The 12,366-nt window shown below is 22.7% G+C and overlaps 1 protein-coding gene across 5 annotated transcripts in view; it reads right to left on the bottom strand.

Moving 5' to 3' along the window:
- Positions 1-12,366, bottom strand: part of LOC122507861 (venom dipeptidyl peptidase 4) — a 607,787-nt gene that overhangs the window by 211,538 nt on the left and 383,883 nt on the right. The gene's annotated exons all lie outside the window — the stretch shown is intronic.

Below are 12,366 nucleotides of genomic sequence, written 5' to 3'. Positions count from 1 at the left end.
CCTATTTTCGGTTAATCAGAATTCGTGTTTGGTTTCCATTCGTGAGCATTAATTTTTACATCTTTTGACCTCTTTGTCGAACAACTTTATTGCGATACACTTGCGAATCAAAATATCAATCATATTGATTCAAGTTAATTTCGTTTGGAAATTTATCGCCGATGAAGAAAATATTTTTTACCAAAAAAGAAAAAATAAATAAATAAATGATAAAATAAATAAAACAAAATAAGTAAAATAAATACAGTCAACTCTCGATAATTAAACTTTCGATTCAGTCTATCGAGAGTCGACTGTAAAATAAATAAAAATAATTGAAGATAAAATTTAATTATAATAAAATTTATATTAGTTACTTTTTGATTAAATTTATTTAGAATTAAAATTATCGGCAATGGAATCAAAAATGAAAAAATAATTTTGCAAATAATGTATCAAGTGCTGCAATCAAATTTATTAGAAAAGTCAAGAATTAACATAAAATAATTTCTCGTCTTCTTCTAAAGCTTTAAAAAAATAATTTTCTGCAATAATTTATTATAAGAGTCAAGAATACTTGAATTATGAAATGTGAAAGAGATTTTTAATTATTAGATTTTATTTCAAATGGTAATTGGAAGAGAAAGTAAAACATCATATGCCGATGCTTGAAAAGGAATAAAAAAAAATTAATATTGAACGTAGAATTTCTTTTACAATTTTATATATTAAAATTGAAAATTAATTTGAATAATACAGTCGAGCATAAATTATTATGAAATATATATACCTACATTAATAATTGATTGAAGCAAAAGTTTCATTAAAATTGTGGAGGAAATGTCATTTATCTGATGAATTACAATTTCTGTTTATTATGTCAACATTGCGTGGTTATAATTATTACTATTAATGATAATATTATTTAAAATACAACCACTATTATATTGAAAATGTAACTTGTAATATTTCATGTTAATTATAAATGTGAATTTCGTGTTTATAAATATCTCATTAAAATTATAAAATCATTGTATATGTGGAATCGAATATTTGATATCAGAAATATTAAATGAGTTTTTGCAAAAATTGTTACAGATAGGTCTTTTGAATTTAGTTGGTTAATTATTTTCTTTTTAAAAAAAAAGCTTTTTGATTATTCTTGCGAAATGTTTAACAGTTGGTCAAAATAATTATTTCATCAAAATACAGACTGAAAATTATCATTTTATAATGTAAATGAAATATTTCTACTTAATTACAAAATCGATGTTTTTAAAAACGGAATAATTTTTTTTTGAAAAAGTATAAATTAAACGAAGTAACAAAAAAAATCGTCGTTTATTTGTACTCTGTGTGAAATTTTATGATTTCTACTGTTTATTTGAAGTAAATTTTTGAGTAAAAAATTATAATAAATATTTAATTATTATTATTATTTTTTTTCCACAAGAATTAAAATTTTTCAAAATTTCAAATTCAAACATTTTTGAAATTATACAACTTACTAAAAATTGTTATAAAACATGAAGAAATCGATCACTCCGAGTCTTCGACTCGGAGCAATCGTTATCTTCATGTTTTATAATAATTAAAGATGACTGATAAAATCATTTTTTTATATTATAAGAAGATTATAAAATTATAAAATCATCATTTTATAATTTGAGTGATAAAATCATTATTTTCTATATTATATAAGAAAATTATTACTATTGGTAACTTCTACAAAATTATTTCCATCATTTTAATTCAATTATTATTTTCTAGAATTTTCAATTATTTTTTATGAAAATAATTCAATTCCTTAAACAAAATTTTATTATTTATGAAAATAATGGAATTATTGCAAAGAAATTTATAAAAAATTTGTAAATAATTATTGAATTCCTATGAAATTTTTATTATTTATGAAAATAATTAAATGTTTGCGTACACTTTTATTAAATTGTTTTTTAAATAATAAAAAAAATAATAGAAAAAATAAATTTGTAAATAAATTATAATCAAACCGATTATTCGATTCATTTAAGTATTTTTTTGCTTTAAACAATAATTATTACGATTAAAAATTATTTTTGTGTCTCATTGCAAATAAAAAGAAAAATACAAATAAAATATTTGTCGAAACGTTAAAATTGTGTTTTTATTATTTTAATATTTGATTTGGAGGATTGATAATTATTAATTTTGTTGGCTCAGTAGTACAAGTAAATCATTAGTCAGACGTTTATTATTAATATTCATATCTTCGTAGTGCAAGTAAATTATTAGTCAAACATATATATTAGAATTTTTTTTAGTTTTATTGTTCTTATTATTAAAATTGTTGTCTCAGTAGTATAAGTAAATCATTAGTCAGACTTTTATAAAGAAAATTTTTATTTTAGTAGTACAAGTAAATTATTAGTCAGACGTATAGTAGTATTTTTATTTTGCAATTATTATTAAAATTGTTGTTTCAGTAGTAAAAGTAAATGATTAGTCAGAGGCCTATTATTATTTTTTTATTATTAATATTCTTGTCTCAGTAGTGCAAGTAAATTATAAGTCAGACGTATATTCGTTTTTTTATTTTTGTTTATTGTTATTATTATTATTAAAATTGTTGTCTCAGTAGCACAAGTAAATCATTAGTCAGACGTTTATTATTTTTTTTTTTCATTCATAATATTCTTATCTCAGTAATACAAGTAAATTAATAGTCAGACGTTTATTATTGATATTATTTTTATTATTATTATTCTTATCTCAGTAGTACAAGTAAATTATTAGTCAGACGTATATTAGTGTTTTTATTATTTTTTTGGGGGATTATTATTAAAATTATTGTTTCAGTAGTGCAAGTAAATTATTAGTCAGACTTTTATTATTGATTTTTTTATTATAATTATTACTATGTCAGTAATACAAGTAAATTATTAGTCAGACGTTTATTATTAGTATTATTTTTATTATTAATATTCTTATCTTAGTAGTGCAAGTAAAATATTAGTCAAACATATATATTAGATTTTTTTTTTTAGTTTTATTGTTCTTTATTATTAAAATTGTTGTCTCAGTAGTATAAGTAAATAATTAGTCAGACTTTTATTATTATCATTTTTATTTTAGTAGTAGAAGTAAATTATTCGTCAGACGGAGATTATGATTATTATTATTATTATTATTTTCATTGATATTAATTTCTTTGTCTCAGTAGATAAAGTAAATTATTAGTCATACGTATATTATTATTATTTTTATTATTATTTATTTTTACTAATAATATTCTTGTCTCAGTAGTGCAGGTAAATTATTAGTCAGACGTACATTAGTATTTTTATTTTTTTTTGCGATTATTATTAAAATTATTTTCTCAGTAGTAAAAGTAAATGCTTAGTCAGACGTCTATTATTATTTTTTTCTATTAATATTCTTGTCCCAGTAGTACAAGTAAATTATTAGTCAGACGTCTATTATTATTATTATTAATATTGTTATCTCAGTAGTACGAGTAAATTTATAAAAATTTAATTAAAAACAAAGAAATTTAGCTTTATTATGTATGTCATTAAAAAAAATTTGTTTGATTTTAAATAACTGATTACTTGTCTATTATTAAATAGATATTTACTGGAATCAAAATATTTATTATTGTAATTAATTTTTAGTGGTATTTGCATCAAATACTAAATTTTTATTGGTTCAAAAACAATTTACTTGTTTTCAATAAAAAATTAGTTAAATATTTATTTGAAAATCTGTATTTGAAATGAATATTTAATTTGAAAATCTGTGTTTGAGTATTTATTTGAAAATATTTTTTTTTGAATATTTATTTGAACATTGATTTGAAAATATTTTTCTGGAGGTTGTGAAATATTTTATTTTCTAATTTAGAGTGAAAATAATTTGCATATTCAGGAATCTCTAAATGAGCTATACTGAACCAATTGTCGCGTAAGTTTTCGTATTGGTCGCGGTTTGCTCGGCTTATTAGCAACGTGAATGCCAAGGGCTTGAAAAGACGACGGAGAGAAGGAGAGTGAGATCTGTGCAAAAGCGAGAGAAGTGAATTTTCATTTGAAACAGGGAAAGATATTGAACTCCTCTTTCCCTCTCTCTCTCTCTTTTTCTCTTTTTCTCTCTGGCTGTGAGAGAAGCAAGAAATCGCACCGGAGGCAGTCGACAAACGATAATTAGAATAATTCAACCAGTCTTGCCGATGACTTCACCTCCACCCCTTTCCAATTTCTCATCCTTTTACCGGTAACTCACTCCCTCCCCCTCTCTCTCTCTCTCTCTCTTTCCCTCTCTTGTGCACCTTATTTGCCCCAAAGCGTAAAGGGTGTAAGCTGCGGTTTGATTTCCGTCGGAACTTTTTAAGCTCATCATCGACCACCGCTTTAAAACCGTTTCCATTGCTCTACAAAAATTCGAATGAGAGAAAAAGAGAGAGAGAGAGAGAGAGAGAGAGAGAGAGAGAGAGAGAGAGAGAGAGGAAAAAAATGCCTGTAAAAAACTTTCCGACTCGCTTGGAATGCATTCACGTTCCATGCGATTTTCGCGGGTTGCAAAATTTGCGGCTAAAAAGTCCAACGTGAAACTCAAACTCCTGTCTGTACCGGAGGCAGATTTTGCATTTGCATGACTTAACAGTCAGATTCAGTGGATTGGCACTAAACTAATCGATTGTACGGAAAATGCGATTAAGGATCTTCCTTTAGCTGGATTGGTGGAAGGAAAGATTTTTTTTCTCTCTCTCTCTCGACGGTGACTTTTTTTTCACTTGAATGATCGTATTATTAAATTTTATCTGAAGAAAAGTGGCGAAAAAAAAGAGGAAAAAAAATTTGTTTGAAAATTGATAGAACTAAATTCTATAGAGGAGAAAATTAATATACATTAATTTCGCTTTGAAGAATAAACGGATGATAAATAGTAACAATAATTTCTGTGCTCGCATAAGAAATAAATAAATATTTCATTGAATCAAATAATATTTATTGGAGTTAATTAAATGGTATTTGGCTCAAAACTTCAAATACTGAAATTATTGGTTTAAAGACCATTTAATTGATACCAATAAATACTAATTGATTCAATTTAATTGATAATAGTCAATTAATCGGTTATTTGAATAAAATAAAATTTTTTTTTCAGTGCAGTAGTAATAATAATAATAGGAAGAAATAATAATACAGTTAACTCTCGATAATTAAACTTCCGAATAAATTGAATTTCTACATAAACTTGAATTTGAATTTTGATTCCTTGAAAAATTTTAATACCTACTTAAAAATTAAAATATTCAACAATAGAAACACACGATGATTTAAAATTTTTCTTTGGCCCTTGAGATTCAATTTATCGAGAGTCGACTGTATAAATATTAATTACAAATACAGCAAGCTCTCAATAATTAAATTTTTTATAAATTAAATTTAATTTTTGAAAATAAAAAAGTTTTTATAAAAAATATAAAACCCTTCTGATTACATTTATCGAGAATCGAGTTTTAAAGAAATAAAAGAAGATGAAAATAAAAGTGAAAATAAAGAAAAAAAACCGCTGCCAAGTTGTATAATTTTTTTTATAATTTTGGTGCTCATTTCATGAACACTTTACTTCCTCATGGAGATAAAAATAATAGAAATATATGAATAACTTTTTATAAATATGGTAAAAGTGATTGAATTTTGGGTCAATCAATTTATTTTTAAATACCCTACAAGATAATTACAATAATTTAATAGTTAAACAAAAATTTTTAAACAAAAAAGTTGAGAAAATGTCATTTTCCACAATTTTTGGTTTTTAAAATACCAATAATTTCGAAATTTATTATCGAATTAGGTTCAAAAATAGGTCAATCGAAGCGTTTTTTGAAGCTCTACAAGTCGGTAACGATAATTTTAAGATTACTTCTACATTTTTCAACAAAATTTTCAAAAAAGTCTTATTTTCCAAAATTTTGAATTTTTAAAAGTTTAATATCTCCGGTTAATATGGACGAAAAATGTTCAATTAGGGCTCAAAAGATGCGTCTAAAAAAACTCTACAAAATTATGGAAAAACATTTATAGGTGTCCTAACATTTTTTAAAAGTTATGGGCAAAAAACGTTTTTTTGCAAAATTAAAAATCCAAAAAAAATTTAGTTAAACTTTATTAATCTATCTCAAAGTACTCTCATTTTATGTCCGCAGGTGAGATCTATAATTTAAAAAAAAATTCAACCCAAAAGCTCTTCATGATTTCCAGATATTTATGAAAATGTGATGTTTACACACACACACACACACACACATACGGAATGACATTTTTTAAAAATGTCATTTTTGAACTCCTGAGGTCAAATAACATAAAGATATGTCAAAAAATCGAACTCGAAAAAATTCGGTATTACAATACTTCCTCTATGAGGAAGTAATATAAAGAAAAATAAAGAAAATAACAATAAAAGTTAAAAAAAAATATAAATACAAATAAAATAAAATAAAAATGAAAAAATGGTTGTCTCAGTAGTAAAAGTAAATGATTAGTCAGACTTCTATTATTATTTTTTTTTCTATTAATATTCTTGTTCTCAGTAGTTTCTGCTAATTGTTATAGTGAAATTCTACTAAATTAGTGAAACTTCTGCTAATTGTTAGTAAAATTCTACTGAGTTAGTAAAATTTCTACTAATTGTTTGAAAAATCTACTAAATTAGTAAAATTTCTACTAATTGTTTGTAAAATCTACTAAATTGGTCTTTATGGTAATTCTTTGTAAAATTCTACTAAATTAAAAAAATTTCTGCTAATTTTTACTAAATTTCAACTAAATTAATAAAATTTGTACAAATTGTGAATAAAATTCAACTAAATTAGTAAAAATTGTTTACTTGAATTAATAAAATAAATTCATTGTGCCAAGTAATTTTTATTCGTATCAAAAACTTAAATATTTGAATGAAATAAATAATCAGTTTCAAATAAGTTATTATTTGTGTTTAAATTCATTTATTAGATCCAATTAATTATTTACTTTATCCAATTAAGATTTATTTAGTCCAAATCAATGTAATTCGAATAATTCAAGTTATTTAAATCAAATATACATTTTTTTTAGTCTAAATAAAAAATTATTCGAACTAAATAAATATTTTTCAAATATTTTCAAATAATTGAATCAAATAGATTTTGTTTTCAGTCTAGTAATTTAATAAGAAGAATAATTATAAAATATAAATATAACAGAGATAATCTTGTTTGGCGGAAAGAGAAAAAAAAGATCAACACAAAAAGGAAACAATAAATTTTAAGGAGTGAAAGGCAAAAAACAACAAACAAAAAAAAGAACATGAGAGGAAGTACAAAGTTATCAGTCAGTTTGTAACAAATCTGTAAATTTATGAAATTTTTACTACTGAGAGACTGGTTTTTCACAATTTTAAGTGAAAAATCCTCGAGGATTAAAATGACTGGTGACAAAATACTTTTCCACGCTGGGCGACACGAACATTTTTCTTGGTATGATAAATGCATTTTGTAGTTATATAACGACATGGACTCAGTATCGAGAGATACAGTGGAAATAAAATTCGCTTCAGTAAAATATTTCTCGACCGACGAGAGTGAGTAAGAGAGAGAGAGAGAAAGAGAGAGAAAGAGTGTTATGTATTTCGCAAACTGCTCGCAGTGGGATGTCACTGATTGAACTACTTCATGTGCGCCGAAACAAAAACAAAAAAAATTGTATACATCCATAACAAAAACTAAGCGGTGATAAATTAACAAATAAAAAACAAGTCTGTTTTTATTTCTCAAGTGCTGAATTCAATTCGAATATTTTCAGATTAGCAATTGATAGTCGGTAATTAATCGACAATTTATATTCTCTTTTGTTAATTTTTCTTTCTCTCGCTCTCTCTTTTAATTAAAAATTAATTAATAAGACATTTATTTCATTTAATAAATAATAATATTAAATAATAATAATAATAATAATAATAATAATAATAATAATAATAATAATAATAATAATAATAATAATCGAATACTTGTCTATTATCCAATAAATATTTAAATAAATATTTTCAAATCAATGTTCAAAATTCAAATAAATATTCAAATACAGATTTTCAAATAAATATTAAAATAATTTTTTATTGAAAACAAGTAAATTGTTTTTGAACCAATAAATTTAGAATTTGATGCAAATACCAGTAAATATCTATTTAATAATAGACAAGTAATCAGTTATTTAAAATCAAACAAATTTTTTTTAATGACATACATAATAAAGCTAAATTTCTTTGTTTTTAATTAAATTTTTATAATTTACTCGTACTACTGAGTTAACAATGTTAATAATAATAATAGACGTCTGACTAAAAATTTACTTGAACTACTGAGAAAAGAATATTAATAATGAAATTAATAATAATGAAAATAATAAAAATGGAAATATTAATAACAATAATAGTTATACTACATAGTCTGACTAATAATTTACTTGTACTACTGGGACAAGAATATTAATAGAAAAAAAATAATAATAATAGACGTCTGACTAATCATTTACTTTTACTACTGAGAAAATAATTTTAATAATAATCGCAAAAAAAAATAAAAATACGAATGTACGTCTGACTAATAATTTACCTGCAGTACTGAGACAAGAATATTATTAGTAAAAACAAATAATAAAAAAAATAATAATAATATACGTATGACTAATAATTTACTTTATCTACTGAGACAAAGAAATTAATATCAATGAAAATAATAATAATAATAATAATAATAATACTAATCTCCGTCTGACGAATAATTTACTTCTACTACTAAAATAAAAATGATAATAATAAAAGTCTGACTAATTATTTACTTATACTACTGAGACAACAATTTTAATAATAAAGAACAATAAAACTAAAAAAAATTCTAATATATATGTTTGACTAATATTTTACTTGCACTACTAAGATAAGAATATTAATAATAAAAATAATACTAATAATAAACGTCTGACTAATAATTTACTTGTATTACTGACATAGTAATAATTATAATAAAAAAATCAATACTAAAAGTCTGACTAATAATTTACTTGCACTACTGAAACAATAATTTTAATAATAATTGTAAAATAAATAATAATACGAATATACGTCTGACTAATAATTGACTTGTACTACTGAGATAAGAATATTAATAATAAAAATAATATTAATAATAAACGTCTGACTATTAATTTACTTGTATTACTGAGATAAGAATATTAAGAATAAAAAAAATAATAATAAACGTCTGACTAATGATTTACTTGTGCTACTGAGACAACAATTTTAATAATAATAATAACAATAAATAAAAATAAAAAAACGAATATACGTCTGACTAATAATTTACTTGCACTACTGAGACAGGAATATTAATAATAAAAAAATAATAATAGGCGTTTGACTAATCATTTACTTTTACTACTGAAACAACAATTTTAATAATAATTGCAAAATAAAAATATTACTGTACGTCTGACTAATAATTTACTTGTACTACTGAGACAACAAAATTAATATAACAATATAAATAATAGAAAATATGAATAATATACGTCTGACTAATATTTTACTCGTACTACTGAGATAAGAATATTAAGAACAAAAAAATAATAATAGACCTTAGACTAATAATAATTTTTGAAAATCAATTTAAAACGAAAAGAAATTTTTTCAAACTCTCAGATAAGAATTTGTGATCAAATGGAAAAAAAATTTTTTGTTGAAAATAAAAAAAAGTTTAAGACTTTGCTTTTGACTGTGAATTTAGTGGAAGAAGTTGGTAATTAAAAAAATATTAATGGCGCTGAATAATTGTCGATGTAATTTATTTATATAATAGGTATATATAGGGGAAAAGTAATTTTACGAGTTTGATATAAATGAAAGGTAAATAAAGCGAAACTACTATAAAGATAAATGAGCTGCTCTCAAAACAAGAACTGTTTACTTCGATAAATTCCTGAAAGTTTCACCATAAGGAGAGGCTAATTCGATTATAAATGTTGCTATTACAAAGCAGGCAAGAGAGTCTTCTTCTTGTCACAAGTTTCGCTAACGCCATCTGCTCTTAAGTGCCCGTCCCCCAACGCTAAAAGTGAAACAAGCGAAAACATCGAAAAACCAAACACCTGAGCGAACATTTCACTTTTTGACTCTCCCTCTCACTCCCACTCTCACCCTCACCTTCCCCTCTCATTTTCTCTCGTTTATTTTTTTGTCATTAAACAAATTAATGAGAATTTTTCTCTTTATTTTTTTTCTTCGAAATCAAATATAAAAAAGAAAGTTTCATCTCTCTTAACTTTTACATTTTCTTTTTCTTTCTTAATTTTTTTCTTTACTTATTTCTTTCTTTTTCTTTTATATTTCGTTAAAATTTCAATTTTTGTTAGCTAATTTTTCTTTGCTAATTTTTTTATTCTGTAGAAGTTTGGAATTTATTTTACTTTTTTTCTCGTAAATTTTTGTAAATAAAATTAAAATTTTTTTTAAATCTTAAATAGAAACAATAGTAAAAAATATTTTAATAATGAATTGAATAATTATTTAAATCAAAAATAATGAATGATTTTAATAATAAATTGAAAGGAATAAACCTCTGGAAAAAAATTAGAAAAAAAAAACTTTTCACTCTATATTTCAAAGAAAACGGTGCTGATGTATTAAAAATAATTAATTTATTGGAATGCAAAAGTAATTAATAGCTAATAAAATTTTAAATAAATTTTTAATAGAAATTAGAAAAAAAATATAATTATCAAAAGAAAAACTTGGACTTGAATTTTTATTATTGAAATAAAAATTAAAAGAAAATGCTCTTGAAAATTAAAAATGAGAAGATGAATAAAAAAAATTTCCAAAAATAAGGCAAAATTTAAACACAGAAGAAAGAGAAAGAGAGAGAGAGAGAGAGACCGCAATTGTAATTTTACACTCAGCACGAGTTTGATACAGAATTGTCCTTTCCCTCTGAAATGGACGGACCGCGTTGAAGTAGATTAGAGACGTCCTATCCAGATACTCGAAATTATGTCTGGCCACGTCCCTTCCTTACCCACTTCATTGCGTTAGCTCACTTGGTAATTAGTTTACCAACTTGACAAAATCCCACCTCTGTTCTTCCAAATCATGTAAATCTTTCTACCCACCTTAACATTATATTCGATTAAAAAAATTTTTAAAACTCAATTATATCTTCCCACTCGAAAAAAGAAACACAAGAGTCAACAGAACTTTTCTTTTCTAAATACACACTCTCTAAAAAAGAAATGAGTCACAGTGAAGTACCGCTGGAAATCTTCATTAAATTCTCAAAATTAAAAAATATGAAAATTGTCTAGTTAAAAAAATATTGTGAAAATTAAAAAATTACCAAATTAAAAATATTTTAAAAGTATATTTTTTTAATTTATTAATTAATCAAAAATAAATAAAAAATTACAAAATATTATAGAAGTTAAAATATCAAATTAAAAAATTACCAAATTACGCAATATTAGAAAAATTTAAAAAAATATTATCAAATTCAAAAAATACCAGATTACGAAATATTATAAAAATAACAAATTCAAAAATATGCAAATTCAAAAATTCACCAAATTATGAGAATATAATAAAAATTAAAATATCAAATTGAAAATATTGTGGAATTTCAAACTATATTCATTAAGAATTTACCAAATTACAAAATATTAGAAAAATTAAAATCTTAACAAATTAAAAAATTACCAAATTACGAAAAATAAATTAGAGAAATTAAAATATCAAATTAAAAAAAAATTGGCGAATATAAAAAATATAAAAATTAAAAATTCATCAAATTACAAAATATTATAAAAGTTAAAATATTAAATTAAAAAATTGTCGAATTAAAAAATTAACAAATTACGAAATATTATGAAAATTAAAATGTTTCCAAATTACGTAATATTAAAGAAATGGAAATAAATTTCAAATTAAAAAAATTCCCAAATTAGGAAATATCATAAAAATTAAAATATTTCCAAATTAAAAAATTACCCAAGTGCGAAATATTAAAAACAATAAATAAATTTCAAATTAAAAAATTACTAAATTAGGAAATATTATAAAAATTTAAATATCAAATAAAGAAATTATCGAATTAAAAAAGATACAAATTGAAAATTCACCAAATTACGAAATATTAGAAAAATTAAAATCTTAACAAATTAAAAAATTATCAAATTACGAAACATTAGGTAAATAAAAAAATCAAATTAAAAAATTGTCGAATTAAATAATATAAAAATTAAAAATTCACCAAATTACGAAATATTATAAAAATTAAAATATCAAAATAAAAAATTGTCGAATTAAAAATTTACCAAACCT

The sequence above is a fragment of the Leptopilina heterotoma genome, unplaced genomic scaffold (genome assembly GCF_015476425.1).
Source record: "Leptopilina heterotoma isolate Lh14 unplaced genomic scaffold, ASM1547642v1 Lhet_52, whole genome shotgun sequence".
In the NCBI taxonomy this organism is placed as follows: Eukaryota; Metazoa; Arthropoda; class Insecta; order Hymenoptera; family Figitidae; genus Leptopilina; species Leptopilina heterotoma.
This window is presented reverse-complemented; position numbering and strand designations above follow the sequence as displayed.